The sequence below is a fragment of the Cervus canadensis genome, chromosome 2, assembly GCF_019320065.1.
Source record: "Cervus canadensis isolate Bull #8, Minnesota chromosome 2, ASM1932006v1, whole genome shotgun sequence".
NCBI lineage: Eukaryota > Metazoa > Chordata > Mammalia > Artiodactyla > Cervidae > Cervus > Cervus canadensis.
The window spans coordinates 25,589,387-25,612,241 of record NC_057387.1 but is presented as its reverse complement, the minus strand read 5'-3'; the positions used below and the strand labels follow the sequence as shown (position 1 = coordinate 25,612,241).

General features: G+C 42.6%; 1 long non-coding RNA gene across 6 annotated transcripts; it reads left to right on the top strand.

Annotated features, from left to right (window-relative positions):
• The first annotated feature begins 3,322 nt into the window (after window positions 1–3,322).
• LOC122435659 lies at window positions 3,323–22,408 on the top strand. 6 transcript variants are annotated; one of them, XR_006267693.1, is made up of 3 exons: window positions 3,323–6,518; window positions 6,720–6,802; window positions 17,944–22,408. It is a non-coding gene; the product is annotated as an uncharacterized LOC122435659 (long non-coding RNA). The 6 variants fall into 6 exon arrangements; XR_006267692.1 differs by having other exon boundaries at window positions 6,720–6,810; XR_006267690.1 differs by adding an exon at window positions 7,957–8,024 and having other exon boundaries at window positions 3,323–6,802.
• Window positions 22,409–22,855: the final 447 nt, after the last annotated feature.

Here is a 22,855-nt window from a genome sequence, read left to right as displayed (position 1 = left end):
CCTGGAGAAGAGCATGATGACCCACTCCAGTATTCTTGCCTGGAGAATCCCATGGACAGAGGAGCTGGGCAGGCTACGGTCCATAGGGTCACAAAGAGTCAGACATGACTGAAGCGACTTAGCACTCACACACACATAGACATTCAAACTGGGGTGTCAAGTAGGCACTTGAGTCTAGAATCCAGGGGATTTCCAGGCTGCAAACACATCTTGAGAATCAACAGCATTATTCTATGGTAGTTAATGCCATGAGACTGGTAAAAGCACCAAGGATGTGAATATAAGTACAAAAGAGGAGGAGCCCAAGGACTGAGCTCTGGGACACCAGAACATCTAGAAAGGAAAAGGAGTTGCAAATGTGATTGAGAAGGATCAACTGGTGCAAAAGGAGAAGAACCAGGCGTGTATGGTGTCCTGGGAGCCAAATAATTGATTGTGTTACTGGTAGAAAGAATAAATCAATTATGTCAAACACTGCTAACTGATTCAATAAGATGAGAACTAATAACTGATCATGGGAGTTAGTCAAGGAATGTCTTTAGTTACCATGAGAGGAACAGTTTTAGTGGAGTGGTAAATGGCAGCCTACTTACAAGGAGTTGAAGAATGAGTGGGAAGAGAGGAGTTGGAGCCATGGCTACAGATATCTCTGTTGAGAGATTCTGAGAGAAAGAAAAATAGGGAAATGCATTCATAGTGGTAGAAGGATGTGCAGTCAAGGAGGATGTCTTAAGGTTGGGAGCATGTTGTTTATGGATGGGAATGATTTAGTGGAGAGAGGAAAATCAAGTGATGCAGGAGACAGATTTGCCACATGATGTTCTTGAGATGCAGCGTATAAGTAAAGGCACTGGCCTTAGCTGGGAACAAGAATGGGCCATACATAACACGGGAGGAAAGGCAGAATACATGGGCACTGATGTAAGCTGGTGAGTAGATGTTGGTGGAAGTATGCTGATTTCACTGCTCATGTTTCCTCAGCAAGGTCGTTGGCTGAACTTGAGGATAAGGGAAGAGGTGTTAGAAGGTCAAGAAGGAGGTGTGTAGAAATGAATGGTGGCCATTATATGATATATCTGTGGGAAGTAAGGTTCTCATCTTTCCTGTTACTTTCTAGGACTAGCTCAGGATTCTGGGAGAGTCAGGCTTTGTATAGCCTAATGTCAAGTGACTTTGGCAGGAACTATAGTGCCCAGACAAAGCCATTTTTTAATTCCTCCATGACACAAAACCCAGTTTTGTTCAGCTCTGTGGGGGCCATGTTCTTCAACCCAGGGGTTGTCTTTTCCCCAATCAATGCTATGAATCTTAATTAGCATGAGCAGATCAAGATAATTCTGTTCCCTTTACCAGCAGTTGTTTTCGGGCTGGACATGTGTTGCAATTTCTGATCAATAACATGTGAGGGGAGACCTACTAGCAGGCTCTTAGAAAAGATCTTCATAAGATAAAATAAATCAGACAAAGAATGAGAAACATTGTATGAGATCCCTTCTGTGCAGAATCTAAAAAGAAATGAGGCCTTACAAATAGCTGTGAAAAGAAGAGAAGCAAAAAGCAAAGGAGAAAAGGAAAGATATGCCCATTTGAATGCAGAGTTCCAAAGAACAGTCAGGAGAGATAAGAAAGCCTTCCTCAGCGATCAATGCAAAGAAATAGAGGAAAACAATAGAATGGGAAAGACTAGAGATCTCTTCAAGAAAATTAGAGATACCAAGGGAACATTTCATGCAAAGATGGGCTCAATAAAGGACAGAAATGGTATGGACCTAACAGAAGCAGACGATATTAAGAAAAGGTGGCAAGAATACACAGAAGAACTGTACAAAAAAGATCTTCACGACCCAGATAATCATGATGGTGTGATCACTCACCTAGAGCCAGACATCCTGGAATGTGAAGTCAAGTGGACCTTAGGAAGCATCACTATGAACAAAGCTAGTGGAGGTGATGGAATTCCAGGTTGAGCTATTTCAAATCCTAAAAGTGCTGCACTCAATATACCAGCAAATTTGGAAACTAAACAGTGGCCACAGGACTGGAAAAGGTCAGGTTTCATTCCAATCCCAAAGAAAGGCAATGCCAAAGAATGCTCAAACTACCACACAATTGCACTCATCTCACACGCTAGTAAAGTAATGCTCAAAATTCTCCAAGCCAGGCTTCAGCAATGTGTGAACTGTGAACTTCCAGATGTTCAAGCTGGTTTTAGAAAAGGCAGAGGGACCAGAGATCAAATTGCCAACATCCACTGGATCATCAAAAAAGCAAGAGAGTTCCAGAAAAACATCTATTTCTGCTTTATTGACTATGCCAAAGCCTTTGACTGTGCAGATCACAATAAACTATGGAAAATTCTTCAAGAAATGGGAATACCAGACCACCTGACCTGCCTCTTGAGAAACCTGTATGCAGATCAGGAAGCAACAGTTAGAACTGGACATGGAACAACAGACTGGTTCCACCTAGGAAACGGAGTACATCAAGGCTGTATATTGTCACTCTGCTTATTTAACTTACATGCAGAGTACATCATGAGAAACACTGGGCTGGATGAAGCACAAGCTGGAATCAAGATTGCCAAGAGAAATATCAATAACCTCAGATATGCAGATGACACCACCCTTATGGCAGAAAGTGAAGAAGAACTAAAAGAGCCTCTTGATGAAAGAGCAGAGAGAAAAAGTAGGCTTAAAGCTTAACATTCAGAAAACTAAGATCATGGCATCTGGTCCCATCACTCCATGGAAAATAGATGGGGAAACAGTGGAAACAGTGTCTGACTTTATTTTTGGGGTCTCCAAAATCACTGCAGATGGTGATTGCAGCCATGAAATTAAAAGATGCTTACTCCTTGGAAGGAAAGTTATGACCAACCTAGATAGCATATTGAAAAGCAGAGACATTACTTTGTCCACAAAGGTCTGTCTAGTCAAGGCTATGGTTTTTCCAGTAGTCATGTATGGATGTGAGATTTGGGCTGTAAAGAAAGCTGAGCACAGAAGAATTGATGCTTTTGAATTGTGGTATTGGAGAAGACTCTTGAGAGTCCCTTGGACTGCAAGGAGATCCAACCAGTCCATCCTAAAGGAGATCAGTCCTGGGTGTTCACTGGAAGGACTGATGCTGAAGCTGAAAATCCAATACTTTGCCCATCTGATGCAAAGAGCTGACTCATTTGAAAAGACTCTGATGCTGGGAAAGATTGAAGGCAGGAGGAGAAGGGGACGACAGAGGATGATATGGTTGGATGGCATCATTAACTCAATGGACATGAGTTTGGGTAAACTCTGGGAATTGGTGACGGACAGGGAGGCCTGGCGTGCTGCGGTTCGTGGGGTTGCAAGGAGTCAGACAGGACTGAGTGACTGGACTGAACTGAAAAAGAAATGATACAAATGAACTTATTTACAAAGCAGAAACAGACTTCAAAAAGGCATTTATGGTTGCCAGAGAAAGGATAACAGGAAGAGATACGGAGTTTGGGATGGACATGTATACACTGTGATATTTAAAATGAATAACCAGCAAGGTCCTACTGAATAGCAACGTAGACTCCACTCATTGTTACCTGGCAGCCTGGATGGGAAGGGAATTTGGGGGAGAATGGATGCAAGTGTATGTGTGGCTGAGTCCCTTCACTCTTCACTTGAATCTGTCACAGCATTGCTAATCAGCTACACCCCAGTACAAAATAAAAAGTTAAAAAAAAATAAAATGGTGAATCAACAAGGACCTATTTGTATAGCACAGGGAACTCTGTTGAATATTATATGGCAGCTGGGATGAGAGGGGAGTCTGGGAGAGAATGGATACATGTTTATGTATGACTGAGTCCCTTTGCTGCTCACCTGAAAATATCACAACAGTGTTAGTTGGCTATACTCCAATACAAGATAAAAAGTTTAAAAAGAGAGAGAGACTCATGGGAAGAATGATTTCTCTTCTTAGCTTCCCAGGGTTATCTGTGTGTAGAACCTGGGACTGCAGCAGCCACACTGAGGCCAGGTCTAAGGGTGGCCCACAGGGAAGAGGGGAGCTCTTTCAAGATGCCACTGAATTCAACCTGGGAGCCTCCCTACCTCCTGACGTCTTAATATGTGAGGTATTATTATCTATTTTCCTTATTGATGCTGCCTTTTCATCTTGGTTCATCTGTGTTTTGCCACTGGAAGAATTCCAATACCCAGTATATCAGCAAAATAGATACAGAATTCAGCATGGCCGTATTGAGGATATCAATTCAATTCAATGCAATATCGATAAAATGAGAACAATGTGCCAGGCACAGTATTAGACACAGATGAATAAAACTCCCTTACCGTAAATTACTCATAACAAATCTATGTGTGTCTGTATTAGGGGAAGGGGATAATTAAATACAAAAATTACTATTCTCAGAAACAGAATATAAGTGCCTTGAAAGAGATATACGAGGTCAAAAAAGATATTGATAATATCAGTTGGGGGAAACTGGGTTAGTCTCCATGAAGGAAGTAGAATAGAAGCTGGGTCTTGAAAAGTAGTAGGATTTTTGGAGACAGTGTGAAGAGCTTCCCAGGTTGGGAAAGATAGGAAACTGTACTAGGAAAGGCAGAATCTGGTGAACTGAATCTAAAGTGAACTGGTCTGGAAAGCCAAGTAGTACATTTGGTTCAGCTGGCTTATGGAGCCCATGTACAAGAGGAGAGGAAATAATGTTGAAAAATTACACTGGGTCAGATTTGAGACACCTTAAATACCAGGCCAAACCTGGATGGGAAGGGAGTTTGTGGGAGAATGGATACATGTATGTATGTGGCTGAGGTGCTCTGCTGTGCCCCTGAAACTGTCACAACATTGTTAACCGGCTATTCTCCAATATAAAATAAAAATTAAAAAAATAAATAAATACCAAGCCAAGAAATGAGGGTCTGCTTAGTTTGCAAATGACGGGCTCTGGAAATTTTCTCAATAGACAGGTGACAGAATCAGAGCTGAGTATGGGAAGATCCATTTTTAGTAGAGGGACCAAAGCCTGTTCCATGTTTTTACCCAATAATAACTGTTTCAATTATTTGCCACACCCTCAATACTCACAGACATTAATATAGATGCACCTAAAGCCTCAGCAAGAACAAACGAGAGAATTACATTCTTAGACCCAAGCATTGGGAAGGAGGTCACCTATCCTGACCTCGTACAAACCTTTCCAACCCTTCTTCCTAGACACCACCCCCTTTTAAACTCCCTATAATAGAAAGGAGTCCCCATTCTGTTTAAAATCTGCCCCCAGAGCCCATGCTGACACCAAGGGTACAGTGGTTCTCTATTTTTTAGACTCTAATGTTTTATACAGTGGAGGGCTTCCCTGTGACTCAGATGGTAAAGAATCTGCCTACAATGCAGGGGACCTGGGCTGGATCCCTGGGTCAGGAAGATCCCCTGGAGGAGGGCATGGCAACCCACTCTAGTATTCTTGCTTGGAGAATCCCATGGACAGAGGAGCTTAGTGGGCTACAGTCCATGGTGTTGCAAAGAATCAGACACAGCTGAGAGACTAACACTTTTCACTTTCCTCCTATCGATCATGGTACCCTTTGAAGAACATCATGAAATAGTGATGTGTTTAAGTCCAAAATACAGCCTATGGTTTAGCACAAAATTATGTATTTAGCTACTATATGCTTAAGTTGCTTAGAAATGTTAAATTTAATTAAATTTCCAGACACTAACACACAATATAAAACCACAACCATAAGCTCAAACACCTGTCCATAGAAAAAACAAGCTGTCAAGCTCAGCACTGGCGGCTATGTCTGGGTCCATTAATATTCATTCGCTACTTGCTAATTCTCTCTGTCATCTGCTAGCACTGGCCAGTGGACAAGCAATAACAGGTGCCAAAGATTTAATAAAAATGTAGAGAGGAAAAAAAAAACAAAAAGCTGGAGAAATTCTATCCATTAACTTAATTTTTCTGGGAATTAACCTATTTCTTCATTTATTCAACAAAGATTGATTGAGCAGTTACTGTATGCCAGGCAGGAAGCCAAGTGGAGGAGACAGACAGAGGTAAGGTGCAAGCCTGCCTTCCAGGAGATGTCTCTTTGTGGCTACGGTCGAGAAAATGCTAACGGGACAAGAGGGAGTATATACTGGGGTGGAAACAGAGCAGAGACCGTAAGGAGCCTAGAGCCCATGGCCAGGCAAGACATCCTGGAGGATGAGCCATGAGAGGTAAGTCTTTCTTTGTTTTTAATCTTTATAGAGTTTGCATTTATCTATTTATTTGTTTGTTTGCTGCTCCTTTTGGCATGGGGGATCTTAATTCCTCTGACCAGATATCGTACGCACACCTGCTGCAGTGGAAGCCCAAAATCTTAACCACTGGATTGCCAGAGAAGTCCAAAGAGGCAAGTCTTGAAAACAGGCTCAGGTTATCTCAGCCAGTGCTGGGCAGAGACCAGAGCAATGTTCATGGAACCATCCAGGAGGGCAGGGCCACTACTGGGTTACCAACGTTTACACTTGGTGAGGTAATGATCATTCAGAATATCATCTGCCATTTTCATAATTTTATAGATGAAATAGCCTTTTAGTACCCGAACTTTAAAAAAAGAAAGAAAAGGAATTTGGAGGTGCATAACTTCAGAAAAAAGGATTGTCCTGTACTTGGTATAATTTTAACTTTGTGAAGAACTCATCACATTGTTCTTATTTGTCTCATTTTGCTGCAGATTCACGAAAGCAGGAGTCCTAGAGCTGCAGTGGGGAAAAGCTGGATAAGGCACTGCCGCAGAGCAAAGCAACTGGGACAGAGGTGCTGAGGTGTCTGGGATCTCATCTTTCTGGGCTCCCTGGGTTTGGGGGATGGATGTGGGGCAATCTAGCCCCCAAAGCTGCGTCATGACCTTCCAGGGCCCTGGACATGCTTTCCTTGGGTGGGGGGGCGGGGTGAGGGGTGAGGGGGTAGTGAAGTGGGCAGGGCTTCTTCTATAAAATTATTACAAATTATATTTTATGATTGTATTGGTATAAAGAATATAACCTTTGACCCTAATTGCTCACTCTCTTCCCTCTGATGTTAAAAGAAATTTAAACATTTTTGTGGGCCCCTAAAAGTATTGCAGGCCTAAGGAACTTTGTCCACTATGCCTAATGGATAAATCAGGCCTGACAGTCCTAAAATTGGGGGCAGCATCCAGTGATACAGGGCACCGGAGTGCATCATCAGGCCCACACTGGTTCTGCCTATGGCAAAATCCGGTCCTGCCTGAGGAGCAGGAGTGTAGCAGAGGAAAGTTGAGGAATAGTGACAAGATGGCCAGATCCCAGAGAGGCGTGTGGGTCTGGTAAATGAGCACAGCCAAGACTGGACACCCCAGAGGGCAGAGCGCCACTTGTCAATGGCCAGTAGGACAGACTGGCCTCTTCCGGCTTCAGGGACAAGAAGCAGCAGGGACCAGCCCTTCCTAGAAATTCTGCCAGATGGTCTAGCATCCTGGACTTGGCCTGATCTACATTTCATCGGTCAGGGCCAGACAAAGCTTTCAGTTCAGAGCCCCCCCTCCACCACAGTCTCACCCAGCCCCACCCCCGCCCCCGCCCCTATTGTGAACTGGATAAACTAAGGCTAAATTTTTGTCTCACTGTCCTTTTCTGGGTTCAAGTTTCGGGTGTGGGTTTGTGGGAGGGAGACATTGGGCCTGTGACTGACTGGTTGCTTTTTTGCTTGCTTCTGCTCAAAGGAAGTCTTATCTAGGGTGTGCAGGGCTGGAGGGCAGGGACCAAGGCCATTTAAATGCACAGGGCACTTGAGGTCACTGGTGGGAAGACAAGAGAAGGGAGAAAGAGAGAGGGAAGGAGGAGGCACAGCAGGAATACATAACAGGAGCCCAGCTGATGTTTTGAAAGAATGATGTCTCCTTACATGTATGTGGGCTCTGATATAGTCTCCCGATTTTTCTACTCTAGCCTACGTAAAAGGAGTCCAAAGACAAGTGTGTAATAATGAAAACTGAGAGAATAGAAATGGACGAAAGGTAAATGTCTAACTAGGATAATGTCTAAATGAGTAAATAGGATTTTCATGCTCTCTGCTGATGTCTTTCTGCCCAATATTTTATAGTGAAAAAGTTCACAGCTACAGAAAACTAGGATGAATAGTGCAGTGAATATTCATGTACCCCTTCCCCAGATTCACTAGTTAGCATTTTGCCACATTTGCTTTTTCCTTTTGGGTATATGTGTGCCTGACTGTTGTGGATGGCTTGTGTGTTTTCATGAGTGTATTTGTGTCTGTGTGGGGGTTTTTTTCTAAACTATTTTGAAGTAAGTTATAGATACCATGACACTTCACTATGTAACACTAAGAATAATGACACTCTCCTAAAATATCATTATCATACTGAAGATATTTGACATTAATGCAATAGTATTATCCAATATAGAGCCCAATTGTCTAAAAAATATGTTTTATAGCATCTTTATAATCCAGGATCCAATCAAGTTCGCTCATTGCAATTTGGCTCTTGTCTCTTCTGAATCTCCTTTAATTTGAAAGAGACCTCTGCCTTTCAACTTCTTTGTCTTAATGACACCGTATTATCAAAGGGTTCAGCTGGTTGTCCTGTGGAATGTCCCACGGTCTGGGTTTTGTTGATTGCTTCTTCTTCATTATATTTAGATTGAATGTTTGAGGCAACAATACTACAAGATGAAGCTCCATGAACCCCACTGCCCACAACAGGAGGCCACAACATCAGTTACCCTCAATGTTTGTGATGCCAAGTTTAATAATTTGGCTAAGGGAACATCTATTAGCTCTCTCCATTGTAAAGACAACTTTTGACCTTTGTAATTAATAATTACACTGTGGGTGTTAAAGTCTTTTTTCTTTTTTGGAGCCAAAAACCATCTACTTTTCCCAGATTAAAAAAAAAAAAGTCTCCCCTCAATTGTCCCATCAAAACCCCCCACTGACAGTTTGGTGAACTCATAGGTATCCAAGAGGCTGTTCCTATAGCAGGAAGAGTCATGATTGTGATAATGAATACTCATAACATTTCCTTAAGTTTTTGTAGCATTTTGCAGTTTATAGAGCATTTTCACACATATTACAGCTTTTTATTTCCCCCTAATTTCCTTTTCCTTCAATAAGAAAGGAGACTGTTTAGAATCAGTCACTCGTTCATTCACCCACCCACCCCTTTATCCCAGTCACATCCAGGCACTGAGCTAGAGGCAGAGGACTTTCCGAGATGAGTGAGGGAATCAGGACTAGGTGAGGAGATGAATGCATAAACCGCAGTAGAGAGACAGGCTTTGGTGTGTAGAACGTGGGGAGGAAAGGAAACCCCTCTTCCCCCAACAAGAGCGAATCCCAGGCAAGTGGGAGGGGAGCCTCCAGCCTGCCCTGGCCATTGCCATATGGGAAAACAAGTTTCTTCCCCTTTAGAGTCCTCAGTTAGGTTTTCCGTTACTGTTGCCAAATGTGTGCTACCAGATACAGTAGCCTCACTTGCAGATGGGAAAATTAAGCCCCCAGAAGTAAAATAGTTTGACCAAATGACATTTCGCTTATAAGTGCGTGGTTCTTGATCCTGGGGGCCTGATCCCAAGCCCCACCTCTATGCTGGTCCCTTAAGAGAAAAGACAAGAGGCTCTCCTGTGGCCTGAGCCTTGGTGCACTCCCTGACTCCCCTCCTCGGCATGCAGAGCGGAGATGGCCAGACAGAAGGTGTACTTATTCAGGCGGTTGAGCATCAGTCACTTCCTTCCAGGCACTGCGTGATGGGCATTTCAGGGCAGAGAGCAATTTCTTCAAGCTCTGCACTGTTCACACGGACGGATGCAGTGGGGTAGGGGTGGGGTTACACAGTTGATCAGCCGGCACATGAACAGACTATCTGAAGGTCACGAAGTGCCCTGTGTAAACACAAATCCAATGCCTAAGTTTTGGAGAGACTGAATGGGTGTGTAAAAAACAAACAAACAACTGAGCGGCTCCAGGGACAGGGTTAATGGGTGGGAGGAATCTATTGGTCTTGGGGCGGGAGAGTAGGCTCACTGTAGCAAAGAGTGAGGCTCAGCCACCAGCTGTGAGTTTGAAGTACGGGGGCAATTAGGCTTGAGCTATTTGCAGACAGAGAAAAGGTGAGCCCAGCGGCTCAGTTCCAGGTGCAGCCTTGATGCTAAGAATTGTCACCCTCAACAGAGGCTGCGAAATGAGGCACAGGGTTATCTTTGTGAACGCAGGGCCCAGAGTCGGAAGCATTGAAAGTACATCTTCTGAGCTTTAAAAGAGACACCATATATTTAAACATGAAAGTCAAGAATTCTAAACCATTGGCTGCTAATTGTCCCATTTCCCTTTAAGTTTTAGTAGAGTCTGCTGATGCAGCCTGTATTTGTGGTGGTGGGGTATGTGTGTGGGGTGGGGGAGGTAGCAAGAGGGGGGAAAATGTGGCATTTTTGCCAGCATTTGCCTTTTTTTTTTTTATTTTGGTCTTTTTTTTCCTGCTGTTCTCCACCCCTACAATAAACTGAAGCAGTGTAAGTTACAATTTATTAGCTGGTTGCTATGGGTTACACCAGTGCTCCACAGATATTCCCTTCAGAAATAGTAACATTTAATGTAATGTAAAACAGAACTACTGTATCACCACTTGGTTTGCTTCTGCTGGCTTGCAATATTATATCCTTCCCTGCTGAGACTGAAGCCTCGGGAAATTAGCTGGTGCCATTATTTTATTACGATGATGGGTGTCTGCCCTACCCCTTGTTTCATGAAAAAGAGAGTTTGCAAACCGAGAGTATCGGCAGGATCTGGGGTGCTAACTTGCAGGGCCACGCAGTGTCTGGGGACAGAGTGTCTGTTTCATCTTCCTGTTCATTATTTAAGGCCGTCTTCTCAAAGCTGAGTCCCTGTAAGCCCAAGGCCACTTACCATTTCAGGGAGGCTAGTTGTAACTACTGATGTGTTTCATTTAGTTTGCTATCTGTATAATATTTGTAGCAGACTGGTTAACAAAAATTTGTGGGCTGGTAAATTTTTAGGATAATATTTAGCTGCGAGGGTGATTTATAAGGAAATTGTTAGGAGATGGCAACCCCGACTAGAGTCTTAAAATAAACCCAGTATAAGAGAGAGAGGTATTTCCAGGTCACCTACATTCTCTTTTCTTCCTTCTGTCTCCGTCAACCACCCACCTCATCACTACCCCATCCAGAGCACACCTTCTACCAATTGCTTCTTGCTTCTGCTCACGGAGCTGTGTCTCTTTCACATGTGGGTTACTGGGTCGAAATACAATTGTATAGGGTTTGCTTCTGCAGGAAGAGTGCTGGGATGGATGATAGAAAGAATATGGGATCTAGAGCCAGATGCACCATGTTCGAAGCCTGACTCTGCAACTTTCTGGCTGCATGACATTGAGTAAGTCCCAACTATTTGGAGCCTCAGTTTTCATATAGTAAAACAATATTTGCCTTGAATGCACATCCTTAGGATGAGAGGGGGAAGGTATGTTAAATCACTTAGCATAGTGCCGGCTCATTGTACGTATTTTAAAAGTGGTCCCACTTACAGTTTTACTTCTCTGGAATGTGGGATATTATCGTTCCCTCTGCCATATTGTCCATCTTGGGCAACTCATGCTTTTCGTTCAAGACTCATTCTCATACCACCTCTTCTGTCGTCACCCTCCCATCTCCTGCTTTCAGACACTCTGTTCCTCCTGCTCTCAGCTCCGAGTGGCATCTCATGTACCCCTGTCATAGCAAGTACCTTCCGGATTGCCAGTCTGTTCACAAGCCTTCCTCCTGAGGGCTCTAGGCTCCTTCAGGATCAGGACCTTGCCTCATCCATCTCTCTTCCCAGCATAGAGGTTTTCTTTCTTTTTTTAAAAAAAAAAAATGTGTATTTATTTGGCTGCACCGGGTCTTAGTTGCAGCATGCAGGATCTTCAATCTTTGTTGCATCGTGCAGAATCCTCAGTGGCAGCACACAGCATCTTTAGCTTCGGCATGAGATCTCTTAATTGTGGCACGTGGGATCTAGTTCCCTGACTGTGGATCGAACCCAGGCCCTCTGCACTGGGAGGTCAGAGACTTAGTCTCTGAACCATCAGGACAAAACCCAGCACAGAAGTTTTCAGTGAAGTTTGTCGGTTGTATGGATGACGTAAGGAAAGACTAGTTCTTCATTCATGTCCACTTGACACCCCACCTAGGGCAGCCCCTAGGACCAAGGAACAGCGTATGCCATAGTCTCTATGGTTCAAAAGCCTTTGGCACCAAGTAACAAAAGACACCGCTCACCATGACTTAAAAATGAGAACATTTATTTTGCCCCAGAACAGGGAGTATTGTTCTTCAGTAGTGCCATGGAGGACCCTGGACCTTCAGCTGCAGAAGGCATGGTACTTAGATCAAACAACAGGATCTGCTGCTCTTTTTTAATGAAGGAAAAACCTTTTTCAGCGCCTCGGGCCCTCACCTAATTAGACTTCTGCTCAAGTTTCTGGTCAAAATTCTGTCACTTATCCTTCTGAAGCCAATTACTGGCATGGGTTAAGGGACACCATAGCAGCTCATAACTCATGTCAGCGAGCAGCAAAGGCTGTCAGACAACACTGAGGTTCCGTGGAAAAGGGAGAAGCATAGGGGCACAGTTACTGTGGATAAGTGACCACAGAGCCGCTGCAGAGGCGTCCATTCATTCATTTATTCATTCGACAGATACGTGTTAAGTGCCTACCATGTAGCAGGAATGGTGCTGGAAGCTGTGAACACTTGTGGACAGGAAACAAAAGACCTCTCCCTGCAGAGAGCTACCATTCCAGTGGGGGACAGGACAGTGAACATGTCAACAGATGAACAGGAGAATTACAGATTTCTGGGAGTGTCAACAAAGAAATAAACAGGGCGGTGGAGCAGAGAGAGAACAAGGGCTACAGTGGCCTGGGTGGTCAGGAGGGCCTCTCTGAGAAAGTGACATCTGACGAACAGGGAGCACAGGTTAGGGGAAAGTCAGGAGGAGGAGTAGTCCCAGAACAGAGGCTGCAAGTGCAAAGGCCCTGAGGCAGGAGTGAGGTGTCTGGCAGAAGCAAGGTCTGTGCCTAATGGCTGATCAAATGTTCTTCCTGGAACCCAACCCGGCTCTCCCCGCGGCTGGAAACAGATCATTGGCAACAACTCCGGCTTCCCAAAGCCTCTCCTGCCCAGACTTGCAGCCCCTCCCAGGTCAGGGGCACAGCTGCTGAGGCCGCAGGACAATAGGCTCAGCTGTGGGCTCCGCCTGTGGAGTGAGGGAAAGCCACGTGACTATGATGAGGGACCCACCCGAGGTGTCTGCCTAAACTGTGTAGCAGAGACTTCCTTGGCCACATCTCCCTGTGGACATGAGGATGGGGTATGAACAGACAGGGGCAAGGTAAACATAGAACTGCTTTCTGTGTCTCCCACAGGCTCACGGGCTTTCCCCTCGTGGCAGGGCCAGCCCAGCTGCTCTTCCCACAAGTGGAGGCAGGACAAGCCTGCTGCTGGGTGTGCCAGCTCCGTGCCATGAGGAAGTGTTGGCGTAGGGATCTCTCCCACTTTCTGTAGCCCAGCTCTGCCTCTGACCTGCCTTCAGGGCTGCGGCAGGGAAGGGTGGGGCTCAGATCACCCCATTTCCACAGGTGGGCCTTCTGGAGTGGCTGAAGCTCCTACTCCCTGCCCCCTGTTCCTTGGAGCAGAGTTTCAGGAAGCCAAATGGGCTTTTGGCCCAAGAGACCAGACATGAAATGAAACCTGTTTTCCAACGGCATTCTTCTGGCTTTTCCTTCAAGTGGGATTTTTGACTGTAGGATTGGGTTTAAACACTGAATTTCAATTTTGTACACACTCACCAAGAGGCCCTGGGGCAGTGGGGGCGTTGGAAATGAACACCAGCCTGAGTCCTCTACCTGCCAAGCGTTCGATTAAGCTGCTTAGGTCTGTTTCCACCATCCTGTCTTTCAAATATTTATGTGGCAGATTATAGGCAAGCTTCAAAGGCAAGGAAATGCAAATCTGTTCTATAAATCATAGAATAACACAGCTGCTGTCTTCCTCGGAGTGACAGCTTACGAATGCCAGTGTTTCTGCCTGTGGAAGGGTGGTGGGAGATGGGTTTCTTGCCCTCAGCCAGGCCTGGAGTGTGTGTGTGTGTGTGTGTGTGTGTGTGTTGGAGATGGCGGAGGGAGTGGGAAATTCTTTGCCTTTTTGTAGAATACCAGGTTTTATTTTTTGGTTTTGTGTGTGTGTATGTGTGTGTTTTTAATTTCCCAGCAGTGAAGGAGCTAACTCATTCCAGAAACCCTAGCAAATTGCCAAGGGATAGAAACTCTGCAGGGATCTGAGGCACTGAGGAACCTAGAGATGGGGGTGGCTTTCAGTTTTGGGGGAAATGTATCTAAATGGGCTTCTTCATAGGCTCAGCAGGTTAAAAAAAATCTGCCTGCAATGAAGGAGACACAGGAGACGTGGGTTCAATCCTTGGATTGGGAAGGTCCCCTGGAGGAGGAAATGGCAACCCACTCCAGTATTCTCGCCTGAAAAATCCCATGGACAGAGGAGCCTGGCAGGCTACAGTCCATGGGATCACAAAGAGTTGGACATGACTGAGGGTCTAAGCATGCATATGCCTAGAATATGAAGTGGGAGTGGGGAAAAATCAACAAGCAATAACTCTGAGAATTCCAAAATGAATTTAATTTAGTCAAAATGAGTAAAATGGAAATCGTGCATTGCAAATAGTCATGCACATTAAGCTCTGCCCCGGGGTCTTAACAATCTGCCAGGAGAGGCCCAGGGAGCTGAAGATTAGACTTTCGTGGGCTCTTTTTGGCTGCTGCCATGAACACATGGATCTGGTACACTGGTGTTCAGTGACACATTCACACCCATCCAGACCAATGCTGGGGTTAATGGTCCTTGTCCAGAAGCTGATTCTGGCCTGGTGTCACGCTGGGGAAGCGCCTGGGGAAGGCTTCAGTCAAAGGGGTGCAGAAGCCCCAGGGAAGTGTACACGGGGAAACGTGTTGGGAAAAGGTTTGCTGGCTATTAGTCAGAGTTCTGCTGAAAGTGACTCAAACTCACTTAAGCAAGAGGGGAATTTTCAGGGTCACAGAAGGGAGTGTTAAATAACCAAATCATGGGAATGAAAGGGGATGTAGCTGGGCTTGGGAATAGTTGGAAGAGTTGGAGCACCGCCAGAGCTCTCTTCTATCACCTGTCTTTAATTTTCCTCTGTGCTGGTTCTAGCACAGCTGACAACAGCTAGCAGATTCTGTACCTAACACCTTTACCACTATAAAAACAATTCTGTATGAATTCCTTTTGCCCTGATCAAGTACGCCAGGCTCCTCTGTCCATGGGGATTCTCCAGGCAAGAATACTGGAGTGGGTTGCCATGCCCTCCTCCAGGGGATCTTCCCCACCCAGGGATTGAACCTGCACGTTTTATGTCTCTTGCATTGGCAGGTGGGTTTTCTATCACTAGCACCACTTGGGAAGCCAAAGTTATCTCAGGGAAGAACTATGACTGACCCAACTGGGATCCAGTGTTACTGCATCAACCAGTGAACTGTAGGGAGGGAGAATGGGGTCATATAAAAACATGGCGGTTCTTATGGACCTCATATCGATAAGGAGAGGCCTTTTTAGCAAAAGGAATGGATAAGCTTTTGACAGACAATCCATCAACATTACTACAGCCAAGAGAGGACTGGAAAAAAGACCAGGGAAGATAATGTGATGAATGAATTATATATTGGAATTCCACTAACCTCCTACTTGAAGCTCAGTATTCCATAGGAATACTTAAGCCACTTATACCTTAATGCAACTAAATCCTCCTGATTCTTCTTCTTGTTTTCCTCCCTTACAGCTCTAATTTTTTTTCTCCTTGGTTGCCCTGGATCCTCCTCTTCTCTGAATTAAGATTTTCTTAAGACTGAAGACCCTAGAAGAGACCATAGAGTCCTTCCTTCCATTCATAGAAATCACTCGCTGTCTCAACCTTCCCATTATCTTCCAGAAGAAATCTACACATAAATTTCTATTAGCTACGCAAAGCTTGCTCCTTGAATCATCCATATCAGAATCACCTGGAAACTTCTGAGAGCTGCAGAAACTTGGGACTTGTCCCAAAACTGCTGAATCAATCTACATTACAGCAGGATGACCTGGCAAGTTCATTAAACTGAAACACATTGCTTTAAGCAATTGCTAATTGATCACATAGCCTTTCTGCTCTCGACAGCTAAATAAATATTTCTTCACAATTGTCCCATGAGGTCAAAAGCAACTACATCTAAAAGCTCAGACTCACAACAACACTCAGCTTTATTTTTCTCAATACTTGTTTTTCCTACCTATATCCAGTCCATCTCCAACTGGTGCCTAATCATCCCACCGTCTCATTGGTCTGCTTCTCCTAATCACCTAGAGCAGGCTCTAACAATCGCAAATGCTACTCATTTATAGAGCAGGCCTAGGGACTTCCCTGGTGGTCCAATGGTTAAAACTCTCTTCCTCCAATGCTGGGGGGCGTGGGTTTCAATCCCTGCTCAAGGAACTGGATCCTGCATGTTGCAAGTAAGACCCGGCACAGTCAAATAAATAAATTAAAATAAATATTTTAAAAAAGAAGCCTAATAGTACTATGCCTAATTTACATATTCACATACTACACACATTTAATGTTCAATTATTTTCATCCTGCTAAGAGCATTTTCAGCCACAGCTTTGTGAGCAGCTGTAAGGGATATTGCAAACAATATATTGTTAATTATAAGGTATCATAATTTACAAACAATTTATATTCTTCAATATATTCGATGGGATTAAAGATTATTTCTAAAATTATTCTAACCAACCTGCATTCTAATGTGCTATAAAAGAAATATACAGAGAAATTGGTGGAATAATACCTATTGGACCAGGAATTGTATACAAGAGCATGTCTTATATATAAACATCATCTATCACAAAGACCTTGGAGAAGGAAATGGCAACCCACTCCAATATTCTTGCCTGGAGAATCCCATGGACAGAGGAGCCTGGTGGGCTGCTGTCCATGGGGTCGCACAGAGTCAGACATGACTGAAGCGACTTGGCATGCATGCATGCATTGGAGAAGGGAATGGCAACCCACTCCAGTGTTCTTGCCTGGAGAATCCCAGGGGCAGAAGGGCCTGGTGGGCTGCCGTCTATGGGGTCGCACAGAGTCGAACACGACTGAAGCATCTTAGCATCAGCAGCATCACAAGGGTCAGAAAACTCTGTACAAGGACAGATAGTAAACATTTTAGGATTTGTGAACCATATGGTCCCTGTCACAGCTATTCAACTTTGCCATTATAGTGAGAAAGTAGCCATAGACAATATATCTTGATTACAATAGCTTTAAAACAAGCCTTGAACTCAGATAGTTTCAGTCCTCCAAATTTGAATCTCTTTTCCAAAATTGTTTTGGCTACTATACAATTTAGTTTTGCATTTCTATATAAATTTTAGGTTTAGCATGACAATTTCTCTTTAAAAATCTGCTCATATTTTGTTTGGGATTGTATTGATTCAATTTAAAGAGAATTGACAGCTTAATAATACTGAGCCTTCTAATTCACAAGCATGGTGTTTCTTTCCTTTTCTCTCATAAATTTTTTATTTATAAATGTTTTCCAAAATGAAAATAGGTCTACCAGAAAAATGTCCCTCACTGAGGAGAGCCCTTGCTCCTGCGGCATCAGGATGGGGAAACCTCGGGCCCCTTCCCTGCTTTCTAAGGGAGGGGGACTCCCATGGCCTGGGACCTCCCCTCAATTTTCCAGGCCAGGGCCCTCACCTGGGCAGAAGAATCAGCATGCCAGGGAGAGGGGTGGGGTGGAGGGAGGGACCGGTGTACTCAAAGGTGAAACCTTCTTTCTTCCGTAGAGCCCACTTCTCCTAGCCGGACTATCAACAGATTCAGGTGCCCTGCCCAAACTCAACAGTGATGGCTTTGGGCTCCTCGTGCCTCTGGAACCATATTGTGTATTTGGTGTGGAACTTCCACGACTGCTTTTTTAGGACTTTGGCTTCCAGGTACTGCGCCTTAGGGCCCTCTGGATAGAAGAGGATGTCATAGAGCATCTCCGCTCACAGGCACTGGTAGAACTCCACAGTGTTAAGTGCTGGGGCAGCATCTGCTGGTGCTGGGGAATTCTGTCAGGGGCTCCTGGGGAAAGAAGCTTCCCTGGTGTCTCAGATGGTAAAGAATCTCCCTGCAAAGTGGTGGGACCCGGGTTCGATCCCTGATTTGGGAAGATCACCTGGAGAAGGGAATGGCAACCTACTCCATATTCTTGCCTGGAGAATTCCATGGACAGATGAGCCTGGTGGGCTACAGTCCATGGGGTTGCAAAGACTGTGGGATGGGCTCAGTCTCGAGGGTGGGGCATGTGGTGCCAGGCGGGTTCTCCTGATGGCTGAGCTCTCTTTGGTGAGGGCTGCAAACCCTGGTGGACACACACCCAGCAACAGCCATGGAACTGCCATGGTGCTGCTCGGAATGATGTCTTGCTCGGTTGGGTGCAGCGTAGGCAATGCGAGAACTGAAGGATGCCAGCTCTGCCATGGACTTCAAAGAGCTCAGAGGCGAGGGGCCTTGAGCTCCAGGGCAGTGGTGAGCTGCCTTGGCCTCTCCAGGGCTAGGCTTTGGGGAGTTGGGAGGATTCACAGGTATTAACACCAAGAGCCACCTCTTCCCACCCCGAGTTTTCCCTGATCCTGGGATCACACAGCACCGAGTTCCTTTGAAGTAGTTGTGGGGGCCAGGTGGGGGACCCAGAGCCTGCCTATTGGTGTTTTTGCCCCCACTGTTGCTGAGGGTTTTTTTTTTTTTTTTGTAGTTTTTAGTGTACAGGTCACATACATGTTTGGTTAAATTCATTCTTAAGTATCTTACATTTTTGGTGCTATTGCAAATTCCACTTGAAATTTCCTGTTTCACATTTGTTGCTAGTATACAGAAATATGTTCAATTTATTTTGTATACTGATCTTGCAACCTTATAAACTCACTTATTAATGTAGGAAATTTTTTTGTAGATTTGTTAGTATTTTTTAGATACACAGTTATGTCCTCTGTGAATGAAAGTTTAACTTTTGTCTTCTCAGTCTGTAAGTCTCTTTGTTTATTCTTCCATGTGTTCTTCCACTGGCTGGGACACCAATATGATGTTGAGAAGAAGGGAGAGAGTAAACATTTTGCCTTGATCTTATTATTAGTGAAAACGTAGTGAGTCTTTCAATGTTAAACTAGTGTTTGCTCAGATTTTTTTATAGATTCCTTTATTAGACTGAGGAAGTTGTTTTTTTTTTTTTTTGCTGAGGTTTGTTTTTAACTGCTATGGGACATTGAATTTCATCACATGATTTTTCTACATTGATTTAAATGATTGTATGATTTTTCACCTTTGTTCTGTTAATGTAGTAAGTTATATTGATTGATTTTCAAATGTTAAATTAACCCATTTAGTCATAATGTATTATCATTTAGGTTATATTCCTGGATTTGATTTGCTAATATTTTAAGGATTTAAAAGTCTATGTTCATGAGGGATGTTGATCTGTAGTTTTCTTGTTTAAAAATGGTATGTTTTTTATTTATTTTTAATTAACTTATGTGTAATTTTCTATTAATGTCATTGTCCAGTGTTGGTATCAGAGCAATGGTGACCTTGTAAAATGAATTGGGCTGTGTTTCCTTCTCCTTTTTTCTCCGAAAGGTGTTGTTTAACAGTGGTACTGTTTCTTCCCTTGATGCTTCCTTGTTTAATCCATCTAGGCCTGGAGTTTATATTATCAGAAGATGTAAATTATGAATCCAATCTCTTTAATATATGTAAGACCACTCGGAGTTCCTATTTCTTCTTGTGTCAGTTTTAGTTATTTGTGTTTTTGAAGAAACTGTCCATTTCAACTAATTTATAAAATTTATTGGCATAAAGTTATTCATAATATTCTCTTGTTTTTTTATATGTCTAGAAGATTTGTAATGGTGCCCCCTCTTTCAGCACTGATTCTTGTGTGTTTTTTTGCTTTTTCTCCACCTTGATCAGTCTCACCAGAAGCTTTTTTATTTCACTGCTTTTTTTTTTCAATGGAATCATTTTTGGATTTTTCAATTTTCTTTATTGTTTGCCTGTTTTCTATTGCACTTATTTCCTTTATTATTTTTATAATTTCCATTCTTCTGAGTTTTAATTTTCTCTTTTTTTCTGGACCACACTGCATGGCATGTGGTATCTTAGTTCCTTCCCCAGGGAATGAGCCAGTGCCGTCTGCAGTGGAAGCACAGAGTCTTAAGCAATGGACTACCAGGGGAAGTCCCTAATTTACTCTTTATTTTAATTTCATAAGGTAGAAGCTTAGATCACTGACCTTCTTTTCTTTCTAACATAGGCATTAAAGTTACAAATTTTCTTTTAAGCACTTCTTTAGCTGTATCCCATGTATTTTGAAATCTGGAGCTATATACCTATTAAATATAATTATCATGTTCTAATTTCCCCAAATATATTCTAATTGGATGCATAGGTTATTTTGAACTGTGTTGTTTCAGTTGCAATATTTGTGGATTTTGCAGAGTTTTTTGGTTATTAATTTCTGATTTAATTCCAATGTGGCCTGGTCAGAGAATATACTCTGTAACATGGATGTTTTTAAACTTATTGAAACATGTTTTGTGGCCTATTATGTGCTCTTCTGTGAACACCATGATAAATAATTCTGTATATTTGAAAAGAATGTGTATTTTGCCGTTTCTGTGTAGAGTGTTCTACCAATATCAGTTAGGCTCAATAATAATAATGTTGTTCAAGCCCTTTATATCTAGACTCATTTTCTGTTTCCTTGTTGTGTAAATTACTGAGGAAAGAGTGTTAAAATCTCCAAATACACTTTTGTATTTGTGTATTTCTCCGTTGAGTCCTGTCAGCATTTTCATCCTGCATTGTTGCATACACCTTGAATATTATTTATCTTCTAGATGAGTTGACCCTTTCATCATGATGAAATATTTCTCTTTATCTTTTTGATTAAGAGTAATATTATCTTTTTTATTAAGAGTAAATATTTTGTCATGTTTTCTCCTGTGTGGATATTTTGTGATATCAAAGTAGCCACTCCAACTTTCTTAAAATTAGTATTTGCCTGATTCGTCTTTTTCTAGCCTTTATATGTATCTTAGTGGTAAAAGAAAAAGTCTTTTAAAAAACACGTAGTTGGGCCTTGCTTTTCTACCCAGTATGACAATATTTGCCATTTAATATATTATTTTAGTGTATTTATATTTCATGTAATTATTGATATGGCTGTTGTCAGTTAATGATTTATTTGTCCCATCTATTACTTTTTTCCCTTCTATTTCTTTTTTTCTTTTGGACTGAAAACTTTTTAGTATTTCAGTCTATTTCTACTGTTTTATTAGCCATAACTTTTTTTTTTTTAGTTTGCTCAAAAAAGGGTTCACAGATTACATCTTTTATATATCATAGTTTACCTTTAAATAATTTATCACTTTACATACAGTGTAGAAAACTACTTATTTTCCTTTCCACTTTCTTGTGTGGTTTTCACTGAGTTTATTCTGTCCAGGTTTCATTGAACATTTTAGATCTGTAAATTTATATTTTTTAACTAAATTTGGAAGATCACAGTCTTTTTTTCTTAAAGTTTTTTTTTTTTTCCCCCTGTACTGCCACTCATATCTGTTCCTTCTGGGAATTTTGTGTTATAGGTTACTGAAGATCTGTTCATTTGGTTTTTTCAGATTTTCCCCCCTATGTGCTTTCACTTGGATATTTTCTGCTTACTTTCTTCAAGTTCACTGATATGTTCTTCTGAAATGTACAATCTCATGTTAAGCCTGCCTAATGCGTTTTTTATTTCAGGTGTTGGGTTTTATTTTTTAATAAGCTCTAGAAGATTTATTTATTTATATTTTATAATTTCCTCTTCATTATGTTCATGTGTCTCCTTAATTCCTTAGACGTTTATAGTGATTATTTTTAAGTCCTTGTTTATTCATTCCATTTTTGTGGTTTTGAGATCTGCTTCTATTGACTGATTTCCCCCTTCATTGTAGGTTATATGTTCTTGTTTTGGTCATGTCTAGTTATTGATTAGATGCTGACTATTGTAAATGTTACGTTGTCAACATTGTCTTGTGTTCTTTTCAAGAGTGTTGAGTTTTATTCTGATAAGAAGTTCATTTAATTTCAGATCAGTTTGATCCCTCTGAAACTTTTTAACTTATTTAATTGCTTATTTAAATTATATGCGGAGTACATCATGAGAAATGCTGGGCTGGATGAAGCACAAGCTGGAATCAAGATTGCAGGGAGAAATATCAATAACCTCAGATATGCAGATGACACCACCCTTATGGCAGAAACCAAAGAAAAACTGAAGAGCCTCTTGATGAAAGTGAAAGAAGAGAGTGAAAAAGTTGGCTTAAAACTCAGCATTCAGAAAACTAAGATCATGGCATCTGGTCCCATCACTTCATGGCAAATAGATGAGGAAACAATGGAAACAGTGAGAAACTTTATTTTCTTGGGCTGCAGAATCACTGCAGATGGTAACTGCAGCCATGAAATTAAAAGACGCTTGCTCCTTGGAAGAAAAGTTATGACCAACCTAGACAGCATATTAAAAAGCAGAGACATTACTTTGCCAGCAAAGGTCCATCTAGTCAAGGCTATGGTTTTTCCAGTAGTCATGTATGGATGTGAGAGTTGGACTATAAAGAAAGCTGAGCACTGAAGAACTGATGCTTTTGAACTGTGGTGTTGGAGAAGACT